The sequence below is a fragment of the Catharus ustulatus genome, chromosome 6, assembly GCF_009819885.2.
Source record: "Catharus ustulatus isolate bCatUst1 chromosome 6, bCatUst1.pri.v2, whole genome shotgun sequence".
Lineage (NCBI taxonomy): Eukaryota > Metazoa > Chordata > Aves > Passeriformes > Turdidae > Catharus > Catharus ustulatus.
In genome coordinates, this window is record NC_046226.1 from 5278225 (window position 1) to 5305163 (window position 26939).

Here is a 26939-nt window from a genome sequence, read left to right on the forward strand (position 1 = left end):
TTCTATTTCCAATCTGAGTGTCTAAACTTCGTTTATTGAGCTGCTAAAGTCTGAAGATTGAATCCTCTATATCCTCTATTCACTCCATTTTATTTCAGGCAGGCCTGATCATTGCTGGAAATGCTCCCCTTCCTTCCAGCTGATGGAGATTTTTCACAGTGGAGCACAGAGTGTCTCCACCTGAGCACAGCACTGCTGCATTATTAGCTTGGGAAGCTATGACCTTGAAGGCTTTATATTTAATTTATTTCAGCATTCCAGCCATAGAGATGTTTGCTCTGATTAGACCCAGTAAATTACCCTCCACAGATGAATTATCAGGGGATTTTCTTCTGTTTTTTTCCTGACCATTCTCAAACAACTCAGAATGAGCCTGGATACTTAGGTCTGTGTGGCTGGAAATCTTAAATGACTTCTTTTCCACAGCACAGGTCTCCAAGCAGTTTACAGTGAGTTTTCTCTGCAAATCATGTGTGTGCCATTTATGCTGTCACCCACTGGCTAATCTGATTATCAAAACTTTTCAACAATTAACTAAATCACAAATTATCTGCAGTTCTGACCAGTGATTAGGGGATCCATGGGGATATCCATATCTGCACCCCTAATTAGGCTTCATCCCTGGGAGTGCTCAAAGCCACCTTGGATGGGGCTCAGCAACCTGAACTAGTGGAAGATGTCCCTGCCCATGGCAGGGGGTTGGATTGAGAAGATCTTTAAGGTGCCTTTAAACCCAAACCATTCAATGATTCCATGACTCCATCATAAGTCATTCTCTTGGCATTGTGGGAAGGTGGTGATATTTCTCAACAATTTAGGATAGGAGAAGGAAAAAAATGAAAAAATAAACAAACAACAGAAGGTCTTAATGCAAGTCAACAACTTGTTGTTTTCTAAATTAAGTACCTTGATTCATATAATCTGCTATGGCAGTGATCATGCCTTCTCTGGATGAATAATGTTGCTTGCAGAAGTATTTGTTATTCTGGTAATAGAAAAGTGGGAATTTCTTCTTGGTGTGGGACCTTCAGACACACTGAACAGAGAGGAGGAGAGCTGAACCAAATCTTTAACATTTTCTCGTTCCATATGAGGAAGAGGTGTGCTTTTTCTGCAACATTTTTTTTCTCAGAGATACAGCAAGTATTTGCAGGCAGCTGAGTAATAGGAGCTTAATTCTTTATCACTTTTGCCCCAGCAAGAAGCCTCTGTGTGACTCTGAGCCAAATGCAAATGTAAAGCCAAGCACATTAGCTCCAGTCACCCTGCAGGGACATTTTGTTTTGCATTTGCAGGAGCTCTAAAATCTGCACATGGGTAGTCCCTGTGGCTCACTTTGGTAACAGGAACTTTTTCTGAGCTTCCCTAACTCAGTCACCTGCAGCTACACGAACATTTCCCTAGGGAAAGAGAGGGTTATGTCAGCATTTAGAAAAGGGCTTTTCCCAGAATGACTCAAGGAGTGAAAATAAGGCCAGATGCACACTTCTGGGGGTGTTTTTCTCCTTGGGGGATATCTTTTCTCTGAGCAGGAGCTGTGGAGGCCGGGTTTAAGCCAGTGTGCTCGTGGTTCCCAGCAGAGCACTCAAAAAGCCTGTCAGGACAAGAGTTCACCCTGTAAGACCCAGGGCTGTGCTGCCTCCCCTCTCACCTGCTGAGCTTCCTGCAGGCTCCTCAGCTTCACCTGCTGGAGCAGGGATGAATTCTGCCTGCTCTCCAGCACCCTTGTCCTGGCATGCTTCCAGCCCTGGCCTTGGGGACTCCATTAGGAATTTATTGCATTTGCAGAACAAGCTATCATTCCAAAAAGCATTATTTGCTAATACCTCTGCAGCTCCATGAGAAACAAACTCATTTTCTAGCTTAGATGAGGATAGAAATGATGGAAAGTGGTGGCTCCAGGTACCATGACATTTATTTCCTAGCAGTGATATGGATAATACTTCCCAACTCTGGCAGGAAGGAAGGCTGGATTTTTCGTTTGTTCATTTGTTTGTTCTTATACCAAAGGCTGGAAATTGTGATTTAATTGTGTGTAAAATGCAGAATAACTGGGAAAAGCACGGGGGTTACTTCAGCCTGCAAATAGCCCCATCAAATGTTTTTTTGGATCAAAACTGCTTGAAGTGTATTTTGGAATTTTTCATACCCAAAGAAGAATGTTGCAATAAATGAGTGATTCGAGGTCTAGCATAAAATACTGACATAAAATCCTCTTGCACATTAGCTCTGTTTCTTTGGGGTCTGCATAGCTACAGGCAAGCCAGAGCTTGGGCAGGTCAGGGGAACACGTTTAAGCCTGGGCTCCAGTGACCTCACTAACCAAACAGATGAAGCTAAAAATAAATGCAAGATGTTGTAGACATACAGGAGCCCCTGTTCCCTGAACTGTTTGCAAAAGGAAGAGACTGATTCTCCTGCTTTCAGTTTGTTGTTGGAGATAAGAGCTCACATCAGACAGTTTGGGTGGGGGGGTCCTTTGGTCTCATTTTCCCAGACAGCAAATACTGCATAGAGATCCTCCAGAAATCCCTCCTGCTCTCTGCATTCCTATTCCCTAAATACTTCAGGCCCTTACATTTTTATGGCTAGATAATGAGGCCAGACCAAATCTGTCATCTGATCTCTCTGCTAATGTAGCAGACACAGTTTTCCAATCCCAGCTTAAGCCGATTTTACTTAACTGTGACCTCTGTAGCTGATGGGAGCTGAAACAAAACTCCTTCAGTTCAGGTCCTGGGGTTTGGACAATGTGTGATTAAAGCTCTCTACAAGTCCATTTGAAAATCCATAAAACTACCCAGCCAACATGCTGAGTTCAGAGTAACTGTAGATTATCTTAAGCAAATAATTTGCCTCGATCACAGAAGTGGAATTTCACATTCACTCACAATTTGAGAATCAAAAGGAACTGGCACAGAAAGATTACAATAGACAACAGACCATTCTCAGTTTTCCCATGTAACATGGACTCAGAATGGTTTCAGCAAAGGTTGGTGGGCTATGAGACATGATGATGGACCTCCATGGGTCTTGAGGAATCTGATTTTTCAGAGGCTACAAAAGCAGAATTGAGTAATGGTTGCTGGTCATGAAGGTGAGAAACTTTTGTGTTGACATGGCTGTGATTGCCAGAGTAGACTCCATGTGTCTTCACCCCAGGAAGAGACTGGAAAGCACATTTCTGTAGGTCAGTGCAGCACTGAGAGACTTTACACTGATTGGGGCAGGCAGAGCCAGGCCAGTGACAGCACAGGAACAACCGAACAGAATTACCCTAAAAAAGTCTCACATAAAACATCCACACCGTGGCAGCTGATGCTGGCAGGGTCTCCACAGATGTGGCAATCTCTGCCCCGTGCCCTGTGAAGGGAATAGGATGTTCCCATTGTTCCTTCCCCTCTTAATTAGCCATGGTCTTTTAAGAACAAAGCCAGGTGCAAAGGGAACGAGGGTCCCATGGGCTGGACAGGGAGATTTGCCATCCCCACCACAGCACTGCTGCCCACATTGAGGTGATTTCCTCCTTTTTGTATTTGGAAGGGAGTACAGGGGAACAGGGCTCTTTAGGGGATATTTTAAAATGCTTTTCCTGCTGGCAGAAGGAGAAAAGGCTTCCAGAACAAGACCTGACCTTTGCGTGCTGCGGTGCCGATTCCCAGAGAGGCCCATTGAATTCCTCCCTAATGAGAAAGGACTTTGTTTCTGAGCTCACTGAGAACAGCCCCATTTTCCTGCCCATCAGCTGGAAAACTTCCTCTCTTGGGGCTGAGCTGGTGGCTCATCCTGTCCCCCCCTGCATGGGGAGCCACCACATAGCCCCCAGTGGAAGCTTCTGCCCAGGAGCAATGTGGTTTTTATGGTTTTCAGCACTTCTGCCTCTACGTGCTCCACAGATATCTTCAGTTTGGGGAGGTCCAGGAGATCTGACTAAACCCCAAAGCCCCTGGGTAAATCTGATCTGCTGCTGATCTGTAAAGAGCCCCACAGTCCCTGCTGGTGCCAATGGAGAGAGAATTTGGGATGTGCAGACAGTTCCTTTCCTCCAGGAAAGTCAGAGCTGTCCCCTCCAGTGCTTGTTTCTGCCCTGTGCCCCAATCTCTCCTTTATGCAACCAATTCCCTTTGTTCTCCACTGTAACAAACCTTATCCCTCCATCCCTCCTTCCTTTCTCTGGAGCAGGCTGCAGTGGAAGGGATAAACACAGTTTCCCTTCCTTGCTCCAGGCTGTAATGCAACTTTCCTTATTTTCCCTTCGTGGTCTCCTAGGATCATCTCTAATGGACTTTACAGGTTAGCCCCAGAGCCAGCTCAGCTCTGTGCAAATTTGTAATACAGGTATGTAAAGAAAACCCCAGAACACATCCTCTTTTGTTTTGTTTTGGTTTTTCGGTGAGAGTAAAGAAGGAATGTGGTAGGAATGTGTCGGCTGTAGCAGCTGCAGCACAGGAAGGGGAAGCAGTTGGACCTGGGGTGAGAGTTGAAAAGTTTCCACCAGGGGTACCCCTGGGATGCAGGAGGTGAAAAGGGAGGGAAAAGGACTGAAAATACTTGACAAATAGGAGATGAAAGAGGGAGTTCAGTCTTCCATTCCTCCCTGCTGGTGGAGCTCAGCAAGGACGTGCTTGTTCAAGATCCACACTTTGCTTCCTTGACCTCGAGTCCCATTTCTGCTTTTGGCCAAATCCCTGGTCCTGGCTGCATCTCATCTGCAAGGTGTTCTCTGTGTAGATTATACACAAACTGCTGCATTCAGATCCCTGAACAGCTTGAGCAGAACAGCACCAGTGACTTAGATCCACCACACACCCTTTTCCTCGTGAATAACAAGGGTTGGAGCGTGTTTGCTGTGTCACAGCACCTCTGAAGGGGCTGACACGTTTCACCAAGCAGGTACAAATAATTGCTTTACACTGCACAAAGGCAGTCAAGGGCCTGGGACTGGCTGTTAAAATGTTTGCAGTGACACCGTGCCAGGCTCTGTGACAGGAATTCACCTTCATGTAATTAATTCTGAAGCTCTGTCACTGAATCTAGTTCTCCACAGGTAAAGCCAGTGTTAAATAGGCTCAAAAACTTGCCGTGTCAGTCCACTTTGTACTTGAGAGGAGACATGTACCTCAGGGTAGGGGGAAGGGAGGGGAGGCAAATATGCTGATGGCTGAGAGACACTGAGATATGCTGGTAATGGGGCCAGCCAAGAGGCAGAGGGAGAATAAATAAACATAATTTGGAAGTGACAGTCTGTCTGGCATTGTACTGCGGTCTGCTAAGATTTCTGTTTTTAAAGGATGCAGTAATTTAGTGAAGGCAATATGGTGAAAGGGCTCTGGTATTATCGATTAGCTCTGATCCATAAATTTCTGCTGAGCTCCTTGAAAATGCATGAGATAAGGAAGCAGGATAGGATCCAGAGTGATGTGCAGGTCTTGATGGTGCTAGCAACACAAAATGTGACCTTAAGGACAACTAGAGTGGGAATGAAGGGGCTTTAATTAGTCTGTGGTAAGTTCTGACTGGATGTAAAACTGGTGAAATCACAGTAATCATAGAAAGCACTGAATAGCTTGGGCTGGAAGGGACCTTGCAGATCACCCAGTTCCATTCCCTGCCAGTTCCATGGGCAGGGACACCTTCCACTGCTGCTCCAAGCCCCATCCAGCTCTTCCAGGGATGGGGCAGCCACAGCTTTTTCTGGGCAATCAGTGAAACTCAGATATTAACAGATATTACTCAAGCCCTTCAGGTCCTCCTGTCCTTTAGGGAGAAGGTGTTGGGTTGCAGTGGCAGGGAAGCCTGTTTGAAGGTGTCTCAGGACATGTGTGGATCGCTGCTGCTGAGCTGGCAGATGGAGGGGAAGCAGAAACAACCCAGTCCAGTGGCTGGCAGAGCTGACAGGTCACTCATGAACCTTCATGGATGCTGAGCTGTTCCCATATCCCAATGTATTCTTTCTGTCACACATTTGCTCTTGGGTTTTGGTGAGTAGGTTGCAACCCCTTGGGGCACAGGAATTTTGTGAGACAAACCCTTATTCCATGTGATGCTCTCTCTACTTGAGGTTTCTTTGCAAGCTTAAGTTGGGTGGTGTTGTTAGAAATGCTCACTCCCACTGGCAATTCGAGCATCTGAGCCCTGTTTGGAGGAAATTTGACAGGTCAGGTTTCCACAGAGCCTGGAACTGGCAAACATTGCAAGCTGCCAGCAAGTCTTTGCTGATTTTTCTTGGTGACCCTCCAGACAAGCACATTCTCAGATTCTGGTGATTCAACATTTTATTGCATCAGGGACCAGCTGTGGTCAGATTTGGCAAAGCCAATGGCATCTTGCCAGCTCTCAGGCCTGTGCTCAAGGCTGGAGTTTCTTCAGAGAAGCTGTGTGAGGAACAGACTATCCCTTTCTCATGGCTCAGAGGTAGAAGGGAAGCAGCTCATTTCAAGTGCCTGGTCTTGCAATGTTCTCCAGAGTGCTCCAAGGACACCCAGGGAAACTGTGGGCTTTTCTTTGGACCATCTCTGCTTCCTCATGGGTTTTTACACTTCTAAGCTCTCTCCCACAGCATCAGGTCTTTTTGCAGATGATGCCAGAGCTCTCTTGACTCATCCTCCCACGGAAGTCTGCACCCACCTGGCTCCAACTCAGTGACACGTTTCCCATCCAAACACTGACTGGTTTTTTGGGATTAGGCCCTGCATGCTGGTCTTCAGTGGCTTGGATCCAAACCCTAGAAATGTCCATGAAGAAATTCCTGTTTGTTTCAGCTTTGGACCTGGTGCCAAGTTCTCAGCACTGTGCTGAGCACGAGCCAGGATCCTGCTGAAGGCAATATCTGATGCAGTACTATGTCACCCCTTTGGATTCCCTATCTTCAGCTTTTAAACCCCAGAAAACGTGTTTTACTCAGCTCCCTAATGGTTATTCAAGAACACAAGACTGGAAGATGATTCCTTGAATCATCAAGGCTAATCCCCTGTTCTCTCTGGCAACCATGCCACTCAAATCTTTGCACAAATCTCAGTTTTGACTGTAATTAATCTGTTTGACCCTTTAAACCATGTCTAGCCTCTCATGCATGTTGCATCCTTTTTCTGCCCACCATGCAAGTGTGTTGTAGAGTCTTTTCTAGTGGAACTTGGCTGCTGTCATTATCAGCTCACACCTTCTACTCCCACCCCATCTGTGCCTGGCACTATTTTCATGCATAATACATCGATCATCTGCAGCCTGGTGGGGGGGAAATCATCACTTCAAGTCACTTGTCTGAATTCAAGCCACATCTCAGCCATATCCTTTGCTGAATTCCATATCCATGGTTTGATAAAAGGGAGGGAAGCCAGTGAGAAGATTTCAGGCTCCTCCTGTCTGCAAGAACTCCAAATCAAATATTGTGTTTATACGCCTTTGAGAGTCTTACAGGCCACAGTCAAAGCTGATGGAAATCCATGCAAGTCTGATGCACTCTTGCAGCAATTCCAGCTGATACCAGGCAAAGGATAAGGGCTCTGTTGTGTTTGCTTATCTTGGTTTTCTGCAGTGCAAAGCCTCTCCTCTTTTGCAGGCTGGATGGGCCCTTGTGAATATTTGAGTGATTTTCAACTGTGCTGCTCTTCATTTACACCAGCATGGCTGGGAAGAGCACCGGTGTTTCATTCTGAAGACAGATCTTCAAAGAGTAACGTACACGTAACAAACTTGATTTTGAAGTCTCTCAGGAAGGCTTTGAAAACAAAGGCTCAAATTCCAGAGTAAGTAGAAAGACCTTGGTTCCTAGTGGTGAAAGCTTCCTACCAGAATTATTCCCAGAGGCAGTACAGACTTTACATTTTGCCTCATCTAAATGCATTAGGAGGAGTATTAAATTTCACATGTGCTGCATATTGATGTAATTCTCCTGACATGTCTGTTTGCACCATTATGAAATAAGGGATTTCCTTTCCCTTTCTTTCCACATTTGCCTTGCTCCCTAGGGATCTCCAGGATATGATCCATTGGCATACAAGGATTATGCCTTTTACACAGAGGACTTAAAAATAGCTTCGTCATTGTGCTAACAGAGGTCTCGGGACAGCATCCTGCATTAGCAGGGCTTGATTTAACTGACAGCCTATGGCTGGGAGAGATCCATTAATCTTCCATGTCACCATCCCTCCAGGCTCTGCTCAAACTTTGTGAGGATGAACACCTCGGTGCAGGAGAAGGTCTTTTCATGTAAAAACAACACCTCTGTACCCTACAATATGGCATTTCCTTCAGAAATATTTTGTTGTTGTTGTTTTGGTTTGGTTTGGTTTTGATTCTGGTTTTGATTTTTTTGTGGTGTGTTTAAACAAACAGCTCCCGAATATCCCCCCAGTTATCTGCAGGTACAAGGTTAGGTTGGAGGATGCTCTGCCACCCTGCACACCCCTCTGCAGCCCTGGAAGGGACCAGCAGTGCCCCTTGGGTCCCACACCTCTGCTGCCCCAATGCTTGGCTCTGCTTGTGACTCTGTTCTGCATCACAGCTCCACGCTGTGACAGGGACCATGTAAGTGCCTGCTTTGAGCAGAGCTGAGGGGCTTTTCCTTCCCCAGAAATGCTGAATGCACTTAACATTGTGGGCAGTAAGGAGAGGGCAGAGTTCAAGGGAAGAAGAGGCAGAGTTGGAATTTTTTAAGCCTTTTTTTTCCCTTAAAAGGCAAATTTAGATTGCTGAAAGAGAGTCATAAAATGAATTTAACAAGCCAAGGGAAATAGAGGAGACAACCTCAATTCCTTGAAAAGTCAACACTGACCTTACTACACAGACTTGAGGGCATCCTGTCTTCCTTCTCTGGGAACACCTGTGCCTGTGGTCTCAGATCCTTTATACAGGGCTGATAGCTCCATTTCTCAGCTCATCAGCTGGATGGGACACAGGAATGTGTACTGGAAGAGATGAATATGTATATGGTTAGAAAAGGCACCGGAGGAACACGCCTTGCTTTTTACCTTCAGGTAAAGTTGTTGGCAAAGAACTTGTGATTCTTCAGACCAAAAGTTATGAAGTTATATAAATAACTTTAAATATATATATATATATATACAAACAGAGGTGATTATATATATATATAAATATATATATGTATGTAAAAGTAATGAGCACCTTCACACAGGGAAGCACCCATGTGATGTGCATCAGCATTGATGAACATACAAAATGCTTGTATGCACAGCTATAAACCATTTTGTCTGTGATTCGAGCACTTTGTCCAGGTGGACTGGAAACCCTCCTGTCTGTCTGTCTGTCTGTCTGTCTGTTCCAGGCAGGGAGCAGGGACTGAAGGAGAAGTCTGTGATGGGGTTTTCTGCACGGTTTGTGCTGTGCCTGTTTCTTGCTTGGGTTGACAGTGACATCTGGAGGCTCTGTCGTGTGTGTGCACAGTGACTTTACAGAATCCTAGAAACACGGAGTGGTTTGGATTGGAAAAGACCTGAAAGACCATCCTGTTCCAAACCCCTGCCATGGGCAGGGACACCCACTAGACCAGGTTGCTCCAAGCTCCAGCTTGGCCTGGAAAAGGGTTGGGATGGGGTGCTCACAGCTCCTCAAGGCGACTGTGCCAGAACCTCAACACCCTATCAGGGAAGAATTTCTTTCTAATATCTAACCTAACCCTGCCCTCTGTCAGTTTGAACCCCATTTTCCCTTGTCCTGTCTCTCCATGTCCTTTTAAATAGCCACAATGCACTTTTTGTCTGGACACCTGTGCATAAAGGGGATTTACCTATGGTGTAGACTGATCCTGTCATGTTTTAACTTCCTAGAGAGCAGCTGGAAGGCACCAAGGCCACACCAAAGCCCTTCCCACTCCAGTATGGTTGAGTGCTTTTCAATACTACCAATGCCAGTGTGCAAATTTCATGCACCAAAAATCCTGCTTCTCCCCTGACATGCCTAGAGGATGCTTTCCACCTTCACTGGTTGGTTTGCCAAGGCAGGTTGAGTCCCTGCAGAGACCTGTGAGATGATGACTGGGAAGTGTTACCAAATCCCAGCCCTAAAAATGACCCATGTTGGGGCAGCTTGTGTTCAGGCTTTTGCTCAGACACTTGCTGCAAGCAAGGAATAGACTTTTACAACCACTGCTGGAAATTCCTCTGTTCTGCTTCCCCCTGGCAATTTTTGGCTATTTGGCATCACCCAGTTGTGCTAGCACTGTTGTTACTACACTCAGCCTTTAAGCACTTTGCAGGCCTTGCTGCTGGGCCATGCTCTCCAGGAGCTGCTCATGCATTTCTGGGACTGTGGTGAGCTCTGCTGCATCCATCCTTCATCCCATCACCAGCCTGAAGGCTGTGAGGAAGAAAGAAATCAGGAAGGAAAGGAATAAAGGAAAAAAATATATTATAAAAATTTATATGTTGGATTTTTATAGTGACAATTGGGAAACTGGCTGAAGCTCTGCAGAGATTGGCATTGACTTCTAACTGATTTATTTCTACTTTGGGGCAATATACAGGCCCCAAGCCCAGCACTGATTTGCAGCAGACTTGCACAACAGAGATGCTGAATAGCTCCTGCATGCTTTGTCAAGAAGCAGATTGCTTGGATAGGGAGAATTGGTGTCCAGCAACTGGAAGGTGCCCATGCTGGGCTTTGGTATCTTTCTCATTCTCAGGCAGTGCTTATTTTTTTTTGAGATTAATGCCTGGACTTTTGAAGTTGAGAAAGGGCAGATGAACCCTGCTTAGGTTTCTTCCTTGGTTTGCAGTAAATCTCCAAAGCCATTTTAAATTTAAGACCTTAACCTTCCTTTTAAAGCATTCAATGAGTCATTTAAATGAAGGGAACAGTAATTTCTGGGGGACTTTCAGCACAAATTCTGACTTATGCTCTTTTCTGGTCTTGATGCATGATTTTCTCCCATGCCAAAAGATGAACAGTTATATTTTACTTTGAGAAGCTGGATTCACCTCAAACCACATTTGTTCTTTGAGAACATCAGCATCCTTCTGCCTAATCCTTCTCAAGGAAGCCATCAACTTAAATTGTAAATTTACCTCCCTTCATTTTTCAATGACTCATGCTTGTTATTATTGTTCTGCTTATCAGGGTATCTCTCTTTCTGGGGATGTATTACTTCATGCTTCAGCATCTCACCACTAAGTACTTATGCAGTTTCCAACCACAAATGTAAGAGTAATTGAAAGAGAAATTTGGAAAGTGTTTATTCGGGAGACATGTCTCCTAAATCATGTTAAACTGGTAATCAAATGGATTCAATAATTGCCCTAATTTTAACTCAGCATAATGAACCTTTCCAAACCCATGGTTGACAATTACCCTAATTGAGTCCAGAACCATTTGTGAATAGCAAATGCTGTATTTTCTAAGCAGATTTGAGTTCCCATTCTGGGCTGGAGGTGAGACTGGCTGCAGGCATGCAAGAGCATGGACAAGGCTCTCTGGAGGCAGCATTTTTGCTTCCCCCAGCTTTTTAGCCCCAGAACATCTAAATATTGACTTTACTTGTGATGCAGCAAAGTCAGTGTTGCCCCAGGCTGGATCTCAGACATCCATGTGAGGATCCCAAAGGATCCCTTTTCCTCACAGTGCGATATCTGCTGTACAATCTGTTCAACACCACTTGGAATCCTGCTGGAATGGTACCAGGGACTTGGCTGGCACCAAAACCTGGGGGTTTTGTTTCTTTGGGTGTGATCATGAGGGATGGATTACAAGCAAGCCTTTGTGGAGTGATTAGTTATGTTTGTTAAACCAGTTCTGAGCTGGATCCAGCCTTTTGGTCACGAGTCAGGCGAGAAAGCACAAGTCCAAGTGTGACAGAGTGGAAAACAGCATGTGTGTGGCCCATGCTCAGCAATTGCTGTAAAAAAAAAATCCCACTGGCTGTGTGATGTTACACTAGCCAAGGTGCTCCTCTGCTTTGAGGAGTGCTTCTGCTTCCAGAAAAAAAATAATCTCTCCAAATGAACTGGATATTAATTGAGGGAGACCTCAAACGATCCCTAACAGCCCATTTACTAATTAAAGACAGATCAAAGTGTAGTTTCTCCTGCTCTCTCTGGAGGCAACTGAATTTCTGAGGGGAAAAATAATTCCTCGTGGCTTTTCCTTGGTTCCAAGTGCAGAAGTGCACAGTGTTTCCTAGCTGGCAGCAAAGATGTGGGTGATGTACGAGGAGGAGCACAGACTGAATGCAGGAACATGCTGCTGCCATTTAATCCCAGATAATATATTTCACAATCCTACTCCTGGAGTTTTTCAGCAACTGGTTTAATGTATTGGAAAGTATTTGGCTTGCCTTGGAAATGTTTCCCGTTTGAAAACAAGCTGCAGTGGGAGAGCTGGCACTTGCACAGGAGGCTGCTCTGTGAAAATTGGATTCCCCTGTGTGGCACAGAGGGAATGGGTCACAGGGAGGGCTTTGAGCAGCTCCCAGAGGAGGCTGCAAGCTCTACAGACCTGCCAGTGGAGAACCCTTCTGCTTGGTCTCCAGAGGATTTCTGTCACTCTGCCACTTGGCAGAACAGGGATTTTGGAACGGATTTATTCCTGGTTTCTGTCCCTTGGGCAAGGAGAACGTGCAGAAGAACAGCAAAGCTTGGCTCATGCTAATGAATTAAAAATCTTGGGATTATTTTAAATCTCCAGATGTGGAGTAGAATCTCTGCTCTAATTCTGCTCTCAATTCAAGTCTATTTTTTTTTTTTAACCTCAACAACTACAGAACCAATATCTGGGTCTAGTTTATCAGTAAGCAACACCAGGACACCTGGTCCTGGCTGAGAGAGCCAGAGGTCTGATGCATGGGTTTGGGAAACACTGCATTTTCTCTGGGGCCCTGTTAGCTGCACAGGAATCAACAATTCCCCCTTCCAGAGGTGATGTGAGGACAATTTCTGCTGCTGCTGTGTGATGCTCTGAGGATGATAATGCTGGAAAATGCTTGCTCCAGCCCTGGAGAGATTTGTTACTGTGCCTAAGCCCTTCTGGAGACAGATTTATCGTTCAGCTTAAGAACGAGGAACAATATCACATCCAAAAAAATTCTTCTCCCACCCTGGCTTGCAGCTTTCCCAGGCTTTCCCCTTGCCTTTCCCAGCAGAGAGGACCACACACCCTTTGTGCTGGTTCTTCCTTCCACATATCTGCAGCTCCTATCTCCACCCCTGGTGCTGCATGAGGCACTGCCTGCCCTCCAGGCTGCTGCAGAGGGGCCAGCCCCTCCAGGCCCCACATCCTACATACCAACTTGCCTTTTTGCACATTTTTTTTCCTTTCCCTGTGGGATAGGGGGGTGGGAATGTGTGCCTTGACCCTGAAACAGATTTTGTGCATGGGAAGTTTCTGCAATGGGAATGCTCCCCACCACAAACACCACTCTGTGTTCTGCCAGAGAGGATCCTTCTCGTGATGGTTTGGTGACAAAAAGCCACCACATCCTCAGCTGGCATGCACAGAGCTGCCTCAGTGTGGGCACAAGGCAGGGACCTCAGCTGGACCACCTGAGCTGCCCATCCCCATCTCTCTCTGGAGAATGAGGCATTTTTTAGCCTTTCACAATCTCGTGTGAACTGGATGGAAATTCAGGGCGGTGTCCTCTGGTTCCCACTGACAAAACTGAGCTGCACAGTGGGAGGTGGAGGAAAAGCTGGCAAACCTGGCAGGGATGTGAAGGGAAAGGGTCTGCAGCTCACAGCCACTGGAGGGCACAAGGAGCAAAGCTAAGACCCTTCTGCAGGAGTAGGGATTTATGAATGGGCAGCCTTCTTTTTCAGAGCAGCTGAACTTCTCCTGAGAGGTTGTTTTTTTGTTTTTTTTTTTTTTTTTTTAATCCTTGAGGGTGTGTTTTTTGTGTTCTGTGTTCAGACTGGCATCTACAGCTGAAGGGACACCTCAGTTCCTGATGTCTGAGGATGGACAGTGCTGGAATCCTGAGGCCTGGGATTTTTGAGCTTTCTGTGCCTTCTGACACTGACACGCAGGAGAACACAACTTCTGACCTGAGGCCTTGGAGAAAGCTCCAAATTTGAGTGATGGAGTTAAAATCACAGGTGTTAAAATAGAAGTGTGTAATTTCACATGGTGAAGAGTTTTAAATTTAAGGGTCTTATAATACAGTAATAGGTATGGGACAAGACAGAGATTTTCAGGTATTGTCTCTTTCTGTCTTCTTCTTCCTTCTTCATGCTTTCAGGTTTTTAGTTAAATAATTAGTGCTACACTGCAGACCACACGAGTTTGGTGATTAGGTCAAAAGTATAAATAATATAGGTGTTAGTTCTTTATTTAACTGTTTAGCTTTAAAAGACTTTGTAACTAACTAAATTCACCTCCATTTTGCTCGCTTTTAGCTGGTAACTAGAAGCATTGCAAAACTCTCTATACTTTAAATAAGATTTAATAAACAACCAAGTCTGGACACAAGAAAAATAGTCTGCTCCATGTTTTTAATCCTGACTCTGAGTGAAAACAAAAAAATAAAAACAAGCCACTAATTAAATGGTGCAGTTAACCCATTTACAAGACAGCCCCACAATGGTGAACCCTGGCTAGTGTTTCCTGATCCTCTTGCCTTGGGTGGCATTTTCAGTGGCTCTGTGCCACCCTGGAGCATGGCAGGAGGAATGAGTGACAATGCCTGCACCCTATGGCAATAACTGCACAGGACAGAGGGACTCCTGCTTGGGTTTCAAGGCTCATTGTTAAACACCCACCAGGGAAAGGAATGAGAATTTGTCCTATTTTGCTCCAAGAGCCACTGCCTGGCTCTGTGCTTGCTGTTTACAGTCAGAGTCCATGGGTTGTCTCTTTTGCCCTTCCTGAAATATCTAAAAAAAGCATTTTGGTTACTCTGTGTTACAATGGGACATCAGCAGCTTGTTCCAGGGATGAGTTGTGTTATTTGTCACAACAGGGAGCAGTGGGAAGAAGTTGAAGAAACACTCTGTTAGGTCTGAGTGTCATCAGATCAGGAACTAGCATGGAAGGAATTTTGAGAGGCTGTGCAAAATGACTATTGCACCCCAAGGCAAGACTTTCATACCCCCTAAACCAGCCCTGACAGCCCCTACATTAGACTGAGAGTGGGGTTTATGATCCTTCCAGGAAGGGCTGGGGGGAAAAAAGATAATAGAATAATGCCTGGATAATAGAAATAATAGAAATAATAGAAATAATAATAATAATAATAGTAATGCTGAATGAGAAGAGAAACCAGAGAGGTGAAGAGATCCCTGCTTTCTCTGCCTGGCTCTGGTGTTGACAGCAGTAGGACTCTGGCTTGTACAAGGACCTCTGTGTCCTATGATATCCCTGCTACCCTTACTTTATTTCAGTCAGGTCCTGTTCCTGCTGCCTCAGAAACATTTACTGGCAGTGAGACATATGAGGTGAGAAGTCAGCCTTGAGGGCAACACTGGAAAATAATTTGTGGAGGGGAAGAAAGTACATATTTAGCCAGGTCTACATGCCAGGTCTTGAAACAGCAGAATTGCTTTGGCAAGAAGCATAGTTCTGTTCGACTGAAAAAGTTATGAATCCAACTTCAAGGCTGACTGCATCTTTATGAGCTGGAATTGCTTTATAGCTGTAATTTATTCTCCCTTTCATGCAGGAATAACTCTGGCATGGGCCGGTCATGCTGTAAATAACACCCAGAGAAAAGAATTATTATTCAGTCTGATAAAACAGGAGCTTGAGGGGTTCACAATGACCTGTCAAGTGTCAGGTTCAGCACTGTCAGAGTGAGGAACTTGGTGTACTACAGCTGCCTTAGGGAGTCCTGTGGGTGCTGATGTGAGTTCAGCATTTGGGCAAATTCATGGGTTTTGATGTACAGAGACCTCATCTCCTGCATGGGCAACCAACTGCTGGGGCATGGCAGAGCTGCCTGATCCCTGCCCTGCTGGGGACACATCAGGCATGGCCAGAGATGGTGTTGGGCTGGTCTGATTTTTGGTGTGACCATAAACACTCATGGGATGTTTCACCTCTGTGACTGTGTCTATCCCAGCTGCTTTGCCAGCTCCTCAGGGTTGGATTTTCATGCAGTTTTGGCACACAGAAAGGCTGTGACACATAGACCCACCCTTTGAAGGTCAGTCTTCACCCAGAGCTGGCCTGCAGGCCAGACAGCACATCTGAAAAATCATGCCTAGATCTGACATCCTTTTTTTTTTACCTTGTTGAAGGTTTAGCCACAACTCACCCTTGGAAAGCAACAGTACCGTAGGATCATTGCTAAATGGCTTCATAGCTCCTAAAGAATCAAAACATAGCAGCAAGGACTCCTCCCTTCAAACTGATCTCTGTTCTTATGAAAAACTTACAGAATAAAATGGTTATAAAAATTGAATTAAAGACATGGGTTTATGTGTTCTTTGTAAACACCATCAGAAAGGTTTTTCGGAGCCACAGGCATGAAAGCTGAAATTGCCTTTATTCATCTTAGTATAAAACAGGAAGAGGTAGAATCAATGATTTCTAGCATGCTAACCTTTTCATAACCCTGGCCATTAGATTCTTCTAGTGCCTCTGAACTGAGCTCAGGTCTTGTCATTTAAACATGCCTTTCAGACCATAACACCTTATCCAATATGATGGCTCAAGTCAGGCATCTATTAAGTTATACACCCTTATTTCTTCTTCCAAAAGTGCTATGCAATGCCCCAGAAAAGCTTGTGCATGTCAGTTCCTGGAAGGGACATGTTTTCTTGCAAGCTGCAAAATCCAAACAGAACTCAGCAAGCTCTTCCATGCCCCTCCTCTGCATTTCTGTGAAAGCACCTTAAAAACACCTTGCAAAGCAAGTGCACTGCTCAGGCTGTTAGCACAACCTAGCTGCAAACTGAGGAGCAAATTCCTTACCGTTAATATTTAGGCTTTGTTTAACTGTAAGTGTTGAGTTCTAAAAGGTCATATCTCAGCAAAAGGTAGGAGAAATTTTACTTCTATGGGAAATAAAATTATTTCTTTAGAATGATTAACTAGCAATTCTCCAATGAAGAATTCAATTCATAACTCACACGTTATGGCATTAGTTTTGCTATTAGAAAACACTTTTTTTTCATTTTCTGTGTGTTCAGAATCTGCTGTTAATGACTCCATTTTATGTGCATCCCCTCCAGCACGTGGTGGTAGCCGTTCTTCTTCTGGAATAAATTGAACAGGCCAGCATCTTCTTTGCTGGCTTTCTACTTTGTCCTTACTCACCTTTCCAATTTGCTGGAGATCCTTGACAATTATTTTTTCAGTATCTTCTAGTACTGTTGTCAATAAATTAAACAGCAGAGCAATCCAGGCAAGGCCAAAAAGAATCCAAATGGCCACAAGCACTCGATAGTAGGAAAAGTATTTCCTGTCAGACTGTTTGCCTGAAGATAAGGGGGGAGAAAGAGGGAGAAAATTAACAAGTTTAAATTGCCTTGCCAGTGTAAAGTGGAACAGCCTAATGAATTCATCATTATGTTTTATATTGAGTACTTTAAGGTGACTTTTTCACTGTAGTGGAGACTCTCAGCTCCATGGCATTAGGTTAAGTCTGGGCAATTCTCTTACTGCTGAAATAAACTGATATATGCAATAAACATGATACAAATACACTGGCCTGTCAAATGACACACTGGAATTGAAGTGAATCATTCTGTGATTCTGTATTTCTGTGATTGAGGTGAATTACCATCCCCTTACTGCATATCAATCCCAGTTCAACTGCTGCAGTACAGGTAAATGAAATAATGTGGGAAGTAGTGTTAAATTGTATTGGAATTATCTTGGAATTATACCCAAACTCCCAAAGCACAAAAAGCAGAGCACAGTGGGCTCCTATAACCACAAAACCATTATTATCTGGGTAATTGTAATTCCCTGTCTTTCTATAGAGTGTGATTATAACCTAATAAATATTTCCTTTAAATTACAGATATACCTGTGATCGTACAAAGAGAATGGCTGCAATTCCTACTTCACTGTTGAATGGCTTCAGGAGTTTCCTCCACTTAAAAAACCATGTGGCTGATGAGAATTCACTGACATGTGCCAAGAACAGAACTCTCTGTGTTGGAAACCAGTGGGCCAAAGCTTATTTCACACAGTCTGATCCTCTTAGCATCAGCCAGGACCTCACATCTGCTGTTCTGCTTGGGTCACTTTGATCCTTCAGATTTCAGCAACCCACCCCCAGCCTACAGAGAGCATTTTCTTGGTCCCACACAGCATTATCATCATGATACAGGTGATGTGGCCCTGGCATCTGCAGGAACTGCAGGTATTGGTGGCATGGAGTGCTTCAGGTCACTGCCAAAGGTGACTTCACTTAGCTGATAGCACCACAATGTGCATGGACAGGGAGATCACCACAAACCTCGTGGGGAACCTGCCCAGAAGGAGCCCAGGTGCTGGCAACTCTTTTCAAGTCCTGCATAGATTAATGTGCAGGATTTTTGTTGTTTGTTATCCAAAGCTCTGGAAATGGGGAGCAGTGGGCAGGTTTGTCCTGGTGGACAGGTATCCAACAGCTGTTTCTTTTTCTGCTGCTGGCATTGAGTTGGCAAAGGGATTCTCAGCCTTGGTTCAAAGCATCTCCTTGTTGTGCTCTTATCTGGGGTTCATGGTGTAGGGTTAGCAAAACCACAAGTAATATCTTTGTAATGTTAACCCAAAACTGGACTTGAGCAGGGAATATTCAGTTAACAACCCACAGGGAGGTTCACCCCAGAGGTATCACCTGGAGGCACGTGTATTCCCAACAGCCAAACCCAGGCTGAGCCATCTTCCCAGCATCTCCACCTTCACCAAACAGGCTCAGCTACAAACTAAATTTGAATTACTAAAATGCAAATCAATTCAAACCTGTTCTGTTCCACTTGGCCAGCACAAAACCATTTGTCATTTGTAAGCAATTGTCAGTGCATAATTCTCAGAGCAGTCACTGATTCTGCTTGCTTCATTGTGAAGATGTGAAGCAGTAAACTTATCAACATTTTACTGCTGTTGTTAAGGCTAATTAAGATAAATACTGGCACGAAAAAATATTTCAGCTCCAGTTAAGTCATCCTAATGAAGATGAAATCATAGAGCCATGAGGCTAGTCTAATTGTTATTTGTAAATAACAATTAGAAAGTTAAAATACAATTAATTATATTGGTAAAGCAATCTGGCTACAGAGGAGAAAAGTGCTATGGGAGTCATGGTTTTCAGGCTGTGCCTTGCTGTCATTATTATAAAACCCCTGTGATCTGGACAAGAGAAGACAATGCCATTTTGACAGTTTTTGGCACAATGGCACCAGCCCCTCCCCACCACTCTGTACAGCAGACTATTTAAAGGAATAGATTTAGAGAAATTACGTCAGCAGTGACACATCAGTGCCTGGAAAAAGTTGTGGGCTCCCTCTGCCAAAGTCATCAGCCTTATGTAAGAAATCCAACTCACAGAGAGGCTCCAAGGCCTGTCTAGCACTTCTGCAAGGCTTGGGAGCCCTGAGTTTGTTGTGTGGTGGATTTCTGACCCTCAGAAAGGTGAGTGAGGCTTCCAGATCCTCTGTGGGGATAGTCCTGGTGCAAGTATCAACTACAGTTTTCTTTGCATATCCCCACTGAGGAGAAGTTCAGGCTGGCAAGATGATGGCAGGACAGGTTGTTGTAGAGAAATCTTGGATTCTCCACGGAGTTCAGTTGTTTTCCTGCTTCTTCTGTGGACACTGATTTGGTTCCTGGTAATTATTTTGCAGTTACTTTGGAAACTTATTCCATGGAGAGTGTATTTTGCCCAGCAGATCCACAGAAATGTTTGGAGAAGCATTCCAGCCTGCTTGAGTGCAGCTTAAGCAGTGTTTCTTCAGGGGAAATCTGGCTTAGAGGACAGAAAACCTCCAGAGATACCCAGGAGATTAAAGAAGGTCACTTTTCAGTGATGTATGTATTTAAGCCCCACTTCTAATACTGGGAGTAGATTTCCCCAATTTCCCATGACTGGGATTTCCACCTCTTAGTCTGCTGTGTGAAGCCATATATTCTGAAACACTCCACATTGTGAAACATTAAGTCTGAGATGGCTAAAGCAGTGATACAAACCTTGTTTTGTATGACTGTCAGAAACTATTCCCTTTTGGTAATAAAAATCCCACTTTCCCTTCCCTCACCAAAATATTTGTCTTCTTTGCACCCAAAGCACCTCACTTCCTTATTTTTTGATGACTTTGTGCTTTTGTCAGCACATACAATCCCAGAGGAGTGAGTACTGCCCCCAGAACTGTACCAGGCAAGGACTAGGGCAAAGACTCCTGACAGATTTTTCTCTACAGCACATTCAGTCAACCCATGGGAATTACAGTCATTATCCTGGTGTTTGGATGTGTTTCCTCTCTGGAATCCACCTTACCTACTACATAATCTCCAAAGCCAATGGTGCTGAGGGTGATGAATGCAAAGTAAATTCCTTCACTGTAGGACCAGCCCTCTGTTATCTGGAAGAAGACTGATGGCAAGCACAGAAAAACCAGGATCCCCGTTGCCAGGAAGAACAAAAGGGTCAGAAATGTGATCTTCTTCTGAAAAATAAACCAGTCCAATTATAATCATGATTTGAAACGCAAGTAAGCTACATATAATGGTGGCTATTCAAAGTGGGTGGCTATCTGGGATAACAAGGACTGAAGGTTTTCCTCTGAGTGTTTTTCTTCTGGAAATATCTTAGTCTTGCTTAGAAGCAGGGTGAAGCCAGGTGTTATGGGTGTTGCATGTCCACAATGTCCCTAGAAGATTTGTCTTTTACCTGATTGTATCAATGACTGTGATTATTGGAGGAATTCCTATCTAATGACATTTACCAGAGTCAAACCATTTCCACTTATCACCATGCAACTTCATTTTTAATTTTCAGGTATTTAGGGTTGGCGCCTAAATTTACATTTGCCTTGTAAAAGAGTCTTTTTTAATAAAAAAGAATTGCACCATTTTTGATAATACTATCTTCAAGAGTCTTGATTATTGACTTTATTTCTCAATGCATCAATGCCACAACTTGGCTCCAACCCAGTGGATATCTTACTACAAAAAAAATTTTAACTAATGAGCTCTTGATAAAGAAGAGCCTGGACAGTGACTTTTTGAACCATTCTACTTCCCAGCAGTCATGAAGGAGCTTTGACTAGAGAACAAGACTTGTTTTATGTAGGGATTTATCAGCCAGACACGCATAGTTTCTATGTATAAAATTTTCCAAATCCACAGATTGCCTGGAAATTCATGGCAGCTGCTGGATAAGTTTTCATGCCTTCATGTATTGTGTACATGCTGGAGTCTGTATCTGATTGAGCCTTATCTTCTGTTTAAGTCTGCCAGATATGACAAGAAATTCTGCAACCTGAACAGGGTTATCTGTAGCAATCATACCTTGTCCTGAAAGTGAATTACAGTAGGAGACACAGAAAAGCTATTCTCACTTCCTCAGCAGTGCTGAGAGAAGAGGAGGAACTGCAAATAAACTGGGGCATAAACCAGACAAAAGACATCCTGTCTGCAGCTTGTTACAGGTGTCTCCTCATCTTTCAGCAATGGGGCTCAAATGGACAATTTCAGCCTGATCTTCCTTTCTTCCAAAGTTAAGGGTGGAGGAGGACTAAAGGACTGGGAAATCAGTTAGGAGGGGTAATAGACTATGCACTGAGTCAAAATCCACTGAAACATCTACACCTCACCTAATTTTTAGAGCTTTGAACAGCTCACCTTCTTTTTGCTGCCTCGAGATATTAATCACCCTTACTGGTTTTAAGGGGATGCATGCACTTCCCTAGGGTGTTGGCTCCTGAGATAAGTGCCTCAAGAAGTGGAGTGGCATGCCCACTGTCTCCACTGATTGCTGAAGGGAGCTGGATTTCTGCCATCTGGATGGGAAGACAAAATGCATCCCTTTGTCTGAGTATCTCCTCTATGGTTGACATGTCTGCTCAGCTCTGCAAGTGAGGAATGTCTCTTCTCCTGCCCTAGAACAACATCTAACCCAGCACAAGAGCAAATATAATTGAGGATACTGCAGCATAGAACTTCAGAAAAACACTAGAAATGAACATATAACTGTGCCTGGATAAGTAAAACCAATTACCTTTCTCATTCCTTTCTCATACAGGAATTTCCCCAGCTTTTTACAGAGCAGTGAGAGCATCTTACCAACACGGTGCAGAAAAACAATGTTCAGAGGGATTCCAAAAAGAGCAAAAAACACACAAAAGATCTGTCCCCCAGCAGTTTTAGGATGTAATGTGCCATAACCTATTAAAAAAAAAAAAAAAGATAGGTTAGAGGAGATATTCCAAAGAACTGGAGCAATTCATAGTCACACTCACTCCTACTCCAATCCATCCTGCTTTTGACCCCAAAAGATGTGGCTAATGCCTCTCAGCCCAAATGTACTCTTTTTTTTTTCCTCAGAAAAAGGCAGCAAGCAGATGAAATGGTTCACCCTGCATGTTTGGGGGAATGCAGAGAGCACTGCGTGTTCCCAGCACAGCCTTAGTGGGAACAAAAACACAATCAAGGAGTAATTATGGGAAACATGCTCTGTCCTGTGACAAATACATGGAAAATCAAAAAATAGAAGTCTGAGGATCTGGAAGACATCAGGGCTGGAGTTCCAGGCTGTTAGAATCACAAGCAGCCATCTCCAGCTTCTTGTTGCTCTGCCTGTGTGTTAGTGACCTCCCTGGCTACATCCCAGTAAGCTGCAAGGACTGGCTCCAGTCCCAAGGCAATGCAGTGTGCATTAGAATAGATGGTGATAATTAGTCCAGACTTTGCTGGTGGGTGATTTATTCAGGCCAGAGAGGCATTTGTCTTAAAGTCCTACTAAGAGAGGATTTATCTAAGTAGTGAAACAACCCCAAACATGTCCTTTAGTCTCAAGACTCATGAGATACCCTGAGTGCAAGAGTACTGAACTTTGTGTATGTCCTTATGCTATCACTGACCCTGGGAAAATGCATTTCCCAGCACAGATCATGTCAAGGCATCCATTACTTTGAAAATGCAACATCTTCTCTAGGGGAAAAGACAAAACAACTGAGTGATTTTTGGACTACTAGATTCCCAAATGCACGAATTGTCTTGTGCTGCCTGTTGCAGGAATATCCCAGTTTCAAGGACGGGTCAGAGCCCTCCCCTTTTACAGCAGGAGATCTCCCTATGGGCTCAGGCAGCACCTACACAGCTCCCATGATGCTGGGACAGTACTGGGGCCCTTGGGACATGTCACACTCACAGACCAGTGAGGCAGATGTGCTTAGGGGTTGGTGGGAGTGAGGCATCAGCACCACTCTGCACAAACATGGATCTGACTTCCACTGCATGGCTGTGAAGCAGGTGCCAACAGATTGATTTTATCCTTAAGTTTGGCAGGTCTGCCCTTTTTGGGATGTACATTTGGAAGAAAGGATGAAGCAGGCAGGCTCTGTAAAGGTCAGAACAGCTTGAAGCAACAGTGTAAAATTCTCAGCATTTGCCTTTACCCATTGCCATTTTTTTTCCTCCTGGCATGTTACTAATTGAATATGTGAATTAACAGCTCAAAACAGGTTATGGAGACAGTGCTCATGCCCCAGAAGGATTCACTTATTTCCTTACATTCTTTATGCTTTACAACACTCTCAGATTTAAAGCCTGGAATAAACACTAGGAAAGTGAAGTGTATCTCCCACCCACAAATATCAGCAGAGTGAACATTATAACAGATGACCTGAAAAGAAGAAACAAGTGGGAAATAACAGGAAAGGCCACAGATACTTGACAAGCCAAAATAAATCATGAAGAGCTGTGCAGTGGGAAGGTCTTAGGACCAAGTCCATGTTTGCTTGCCACTCATGACAATGAAGGGCTGGAGTTTTTATTCTGGAAAGTGCTATCCATTCATGTCCTAATAACCAGACATAATAAGCATCACTGACACACAAGCACACAAAAATGGAAAGCGTTAGACCTACCTATTGTGGAGACAACTGTGCCTGCAAAGAAGAAGGAATTGCTGAAATCCCAGTTGCTCTCTTCAAACTGTGACTCATTTCCAACAGGGTATACTCCATTCTGAATGGCTTCAATCAGGTTCTGGGAGAGAAAGCAAAGTTTGGTATCATCATGACTGCTTTTCTCAAGGGCTTGCTGCAAAAATATTACAGGTTTAACCAACTACTGCTCCTTTCCTGCAAGTACCACTCACCTCACTCCAGAGATTGTCTGACACTATTCACACCTTCACCTCCAATGCTGGGATGCAATTATCCAGTGGTTTTGAGTAATCAACTTCTGCCCTGTTTGTGCTGACTGCTCTAGTGGATGTTTAGAGAGAAATTGTTTCTTTCAGTGGGACTGAGGACCTTGTTTCGCTCAGGCCACGTAGTTTGGGAAATCATGATCCTGTGGGTGACTGGGATGTGGCAGATCACTGGTTTAAGAGATTGGGGGGTGGCTGGTTGTTGGATTTGGACTTGCACTTGAGATGGCAGTGGTGGATCCAAGATCTGATCACCCACCTGTAGGAGCAGTGGCTCTGATCCCTCCCAGGGGTGCAGCAGTGAGCTGTGGCAGGGTTCATATGAGATACACTGAGAATTTAATTTCCAGTCTGTATTTTGATTAGTGTCACAGCAGTAAATTCAGAGAATGGCCATTGATTTGCAAAGCCTGACATACAGACTCTTCTCTAAACTGTATGCATGAATGCACATAGATAAATTTACACATTTACACATGTTTGCAAGGTTGTCTTTGAGAGGAAGTTAGAGAAATATTTGTCAGAGATGGTTTGGGTTGAGTTGAGACTGCCCTGCCACACAAGGCTTGACTAAATATTTCTTCCACACCTCTCCAGTGCTATCATTTATCACTTTATGCATTTTAAGACTCTTCCTTGGTTTTAATTCTAAGTGCTGTTATTTTTTTTCTCTCTCTTTTTTCCCCCTAAGTTAAAAGGAAATTTAAAAAACAAACTGTATCCAATTGTTCTTGTCTTTAGCAAACAGAGAACATTGGACTGGACATCTGGATGCAGGCTGGTTTGTACAGAAACAGGGGAGATAAAATCCAGGACAGAGCCCTACCAGAAGCAGGACATGTGCTGGAATAAATTGCACCAGCAAAATCTTCCTTCCTGCTTCTTCCCTCACTATGTTTTTTGCTGGTGTCTCAGAAAATTGAGTCTAACAAAAATAATTTGCATAGCCCTTGTACAAAGATTTCTCTGTCTTAAAAGCTCTTTTTTTTTTTTTATTTTTTTCCTTGAAAAGCTCTTTTTTTTCCCCTTCTCCTCTACCCATAAAAAAACAAGGTGAAGAGGATGCATGCATGGGTAAAACAGAGACTGAATTGCTAGTTGCATTTTAGAAACACTTGTTCTTCCCCACATTTCTTTATTCTATGAACTGGCCTGGTTTTCCATGTGAAAATGCTTCCAGCAAGACTTTAGCTCCTCATTTTTTTCCTGCACTATAGCAGATTGAGCTATGAAATACCCAAGTTCAAGAGAGAGCCATATTCATCTTCATCTTCCTGTGCCATGACCAGAAATATTTTCCCCTGGCCAGGCTACCTGTTTCACTTCTGCAACATCCTCAAAAACTAAACTCTGATCATGCCACCCTCCTTGTAGTTATTTGAAGGTTTTTTATTAGTTTTTTTTTTCCATACAGACCTTCCTTTATTGTTCCTTTGTGCTGTGACGCTGTTGTGGCAGCCACACCTATCCATTTCAGACAGCCTCATTTTTCTTGCCATGCCACCCATTGTGTGTGAGCACAGCCCCACTAAAAGCAGAGCCAACAGGAGGCAAGACCCCAAAAACTCAGGATTTTGTGGGATGGGGATTTTTAACAGCTAGCACACACATGGTTTTGTCCAGCTACACCAAGTTGTACTTGCCATCAGAGTGAGCTGTCTGCTCACGCTAGACAGGGGCTTGCTGGAAGCATCCAAGTCAGAAGGGAAACAGTGAGAGTTACCTGTGTGGCAAGGATGAGTAGGAAACAACATCTGATGGAGAAGCAGGAGGGAGAAAGGAGGGCTCCACTCACCTTCATGAACTGCTCCATCTCCGGCACCGTGAGCTGTGTGAAGTTCTGCAGAAAAGCCTCCTTCATTTGGGCAGCTGCCATTTTCTCCTGCTTCTCAGCAGTCCTCTCCAGGGCCTGGAACACAGCAGCACCCACCAGCAGGTAGACAAAATAGCCAGCCACCAGCAAAGCTGTCTGCAGCTTGCCACTGCACATGGCCTTCAGTGCGACACTGCAGGGGGACAGAGAGGTGGCAATTGTAAATCCCTCACGCTCCTGGGAAGCCTCCCCCAGGCAGGAAGAGCCCTCCCAGCTCTGGTTTCCGCTGGGATCCTTCACTGGCAGGGACAGCAAGCTGCCAGATGCATTCATTGGGAAGCTGGAGGGAAACCACAATGAACCCAACCCCCCCAAGAAAAAACTTTCCATTCTCTGGGCTGCTTGCTGTTTAGGGATTTCCTCTTGACTGTGAAACTCTCCCTTGCTGAGTTCTCAGGAAAAGTGGGTCAGGATTTGAGGAGCTGGCAGGTGGCCATCTGCTGCTCAGAAGGCTCTGGGGACAGGTGAGGATAGTGTGTAAGGAGTCCACAAGGGAGTTTGCTTGGAAAACCATTGTTTGCCCACCTGTGTCTCCTGCTGAGTCCAAGAACTGGACTCCAGGACAAGCCTTTAATGCCAGGAGCTCCTTCTGTATTCAGGGGCAGCCTCAGGGAAATGCAGCAGGACTGTCCTTTTGGGCTTCACTTGTGTGCTTGCAGCCCTGCAGAGCCTCAGCTGCTCAGTGCAAAGCCTTGGGCACACAGGCAAATGGCTGTGGGTTGCATTTGCCAAACATGAGCAGGTTCTCCTGCCTACAATCCCTCTGCAGTGTATCCAGGGGAATACATTACACTATACTGGGTGCACAGTTAGATGGAT

At 44.5% G+C, this 26939-nt stretch overlaps 1 pseudogene; it reads right to left on the bottom strand.

Annotated features, from left to right (window-relative positions):
• Positions 1–16878: 16878 nt before the first annotated feature.
• On the bottom strand, positions 16879–26389 carry LOC116998036 (annotated as a pseudogene).
• Between the last annotated feature and the right edge of the window lie 550 nt (positions 26390–26939).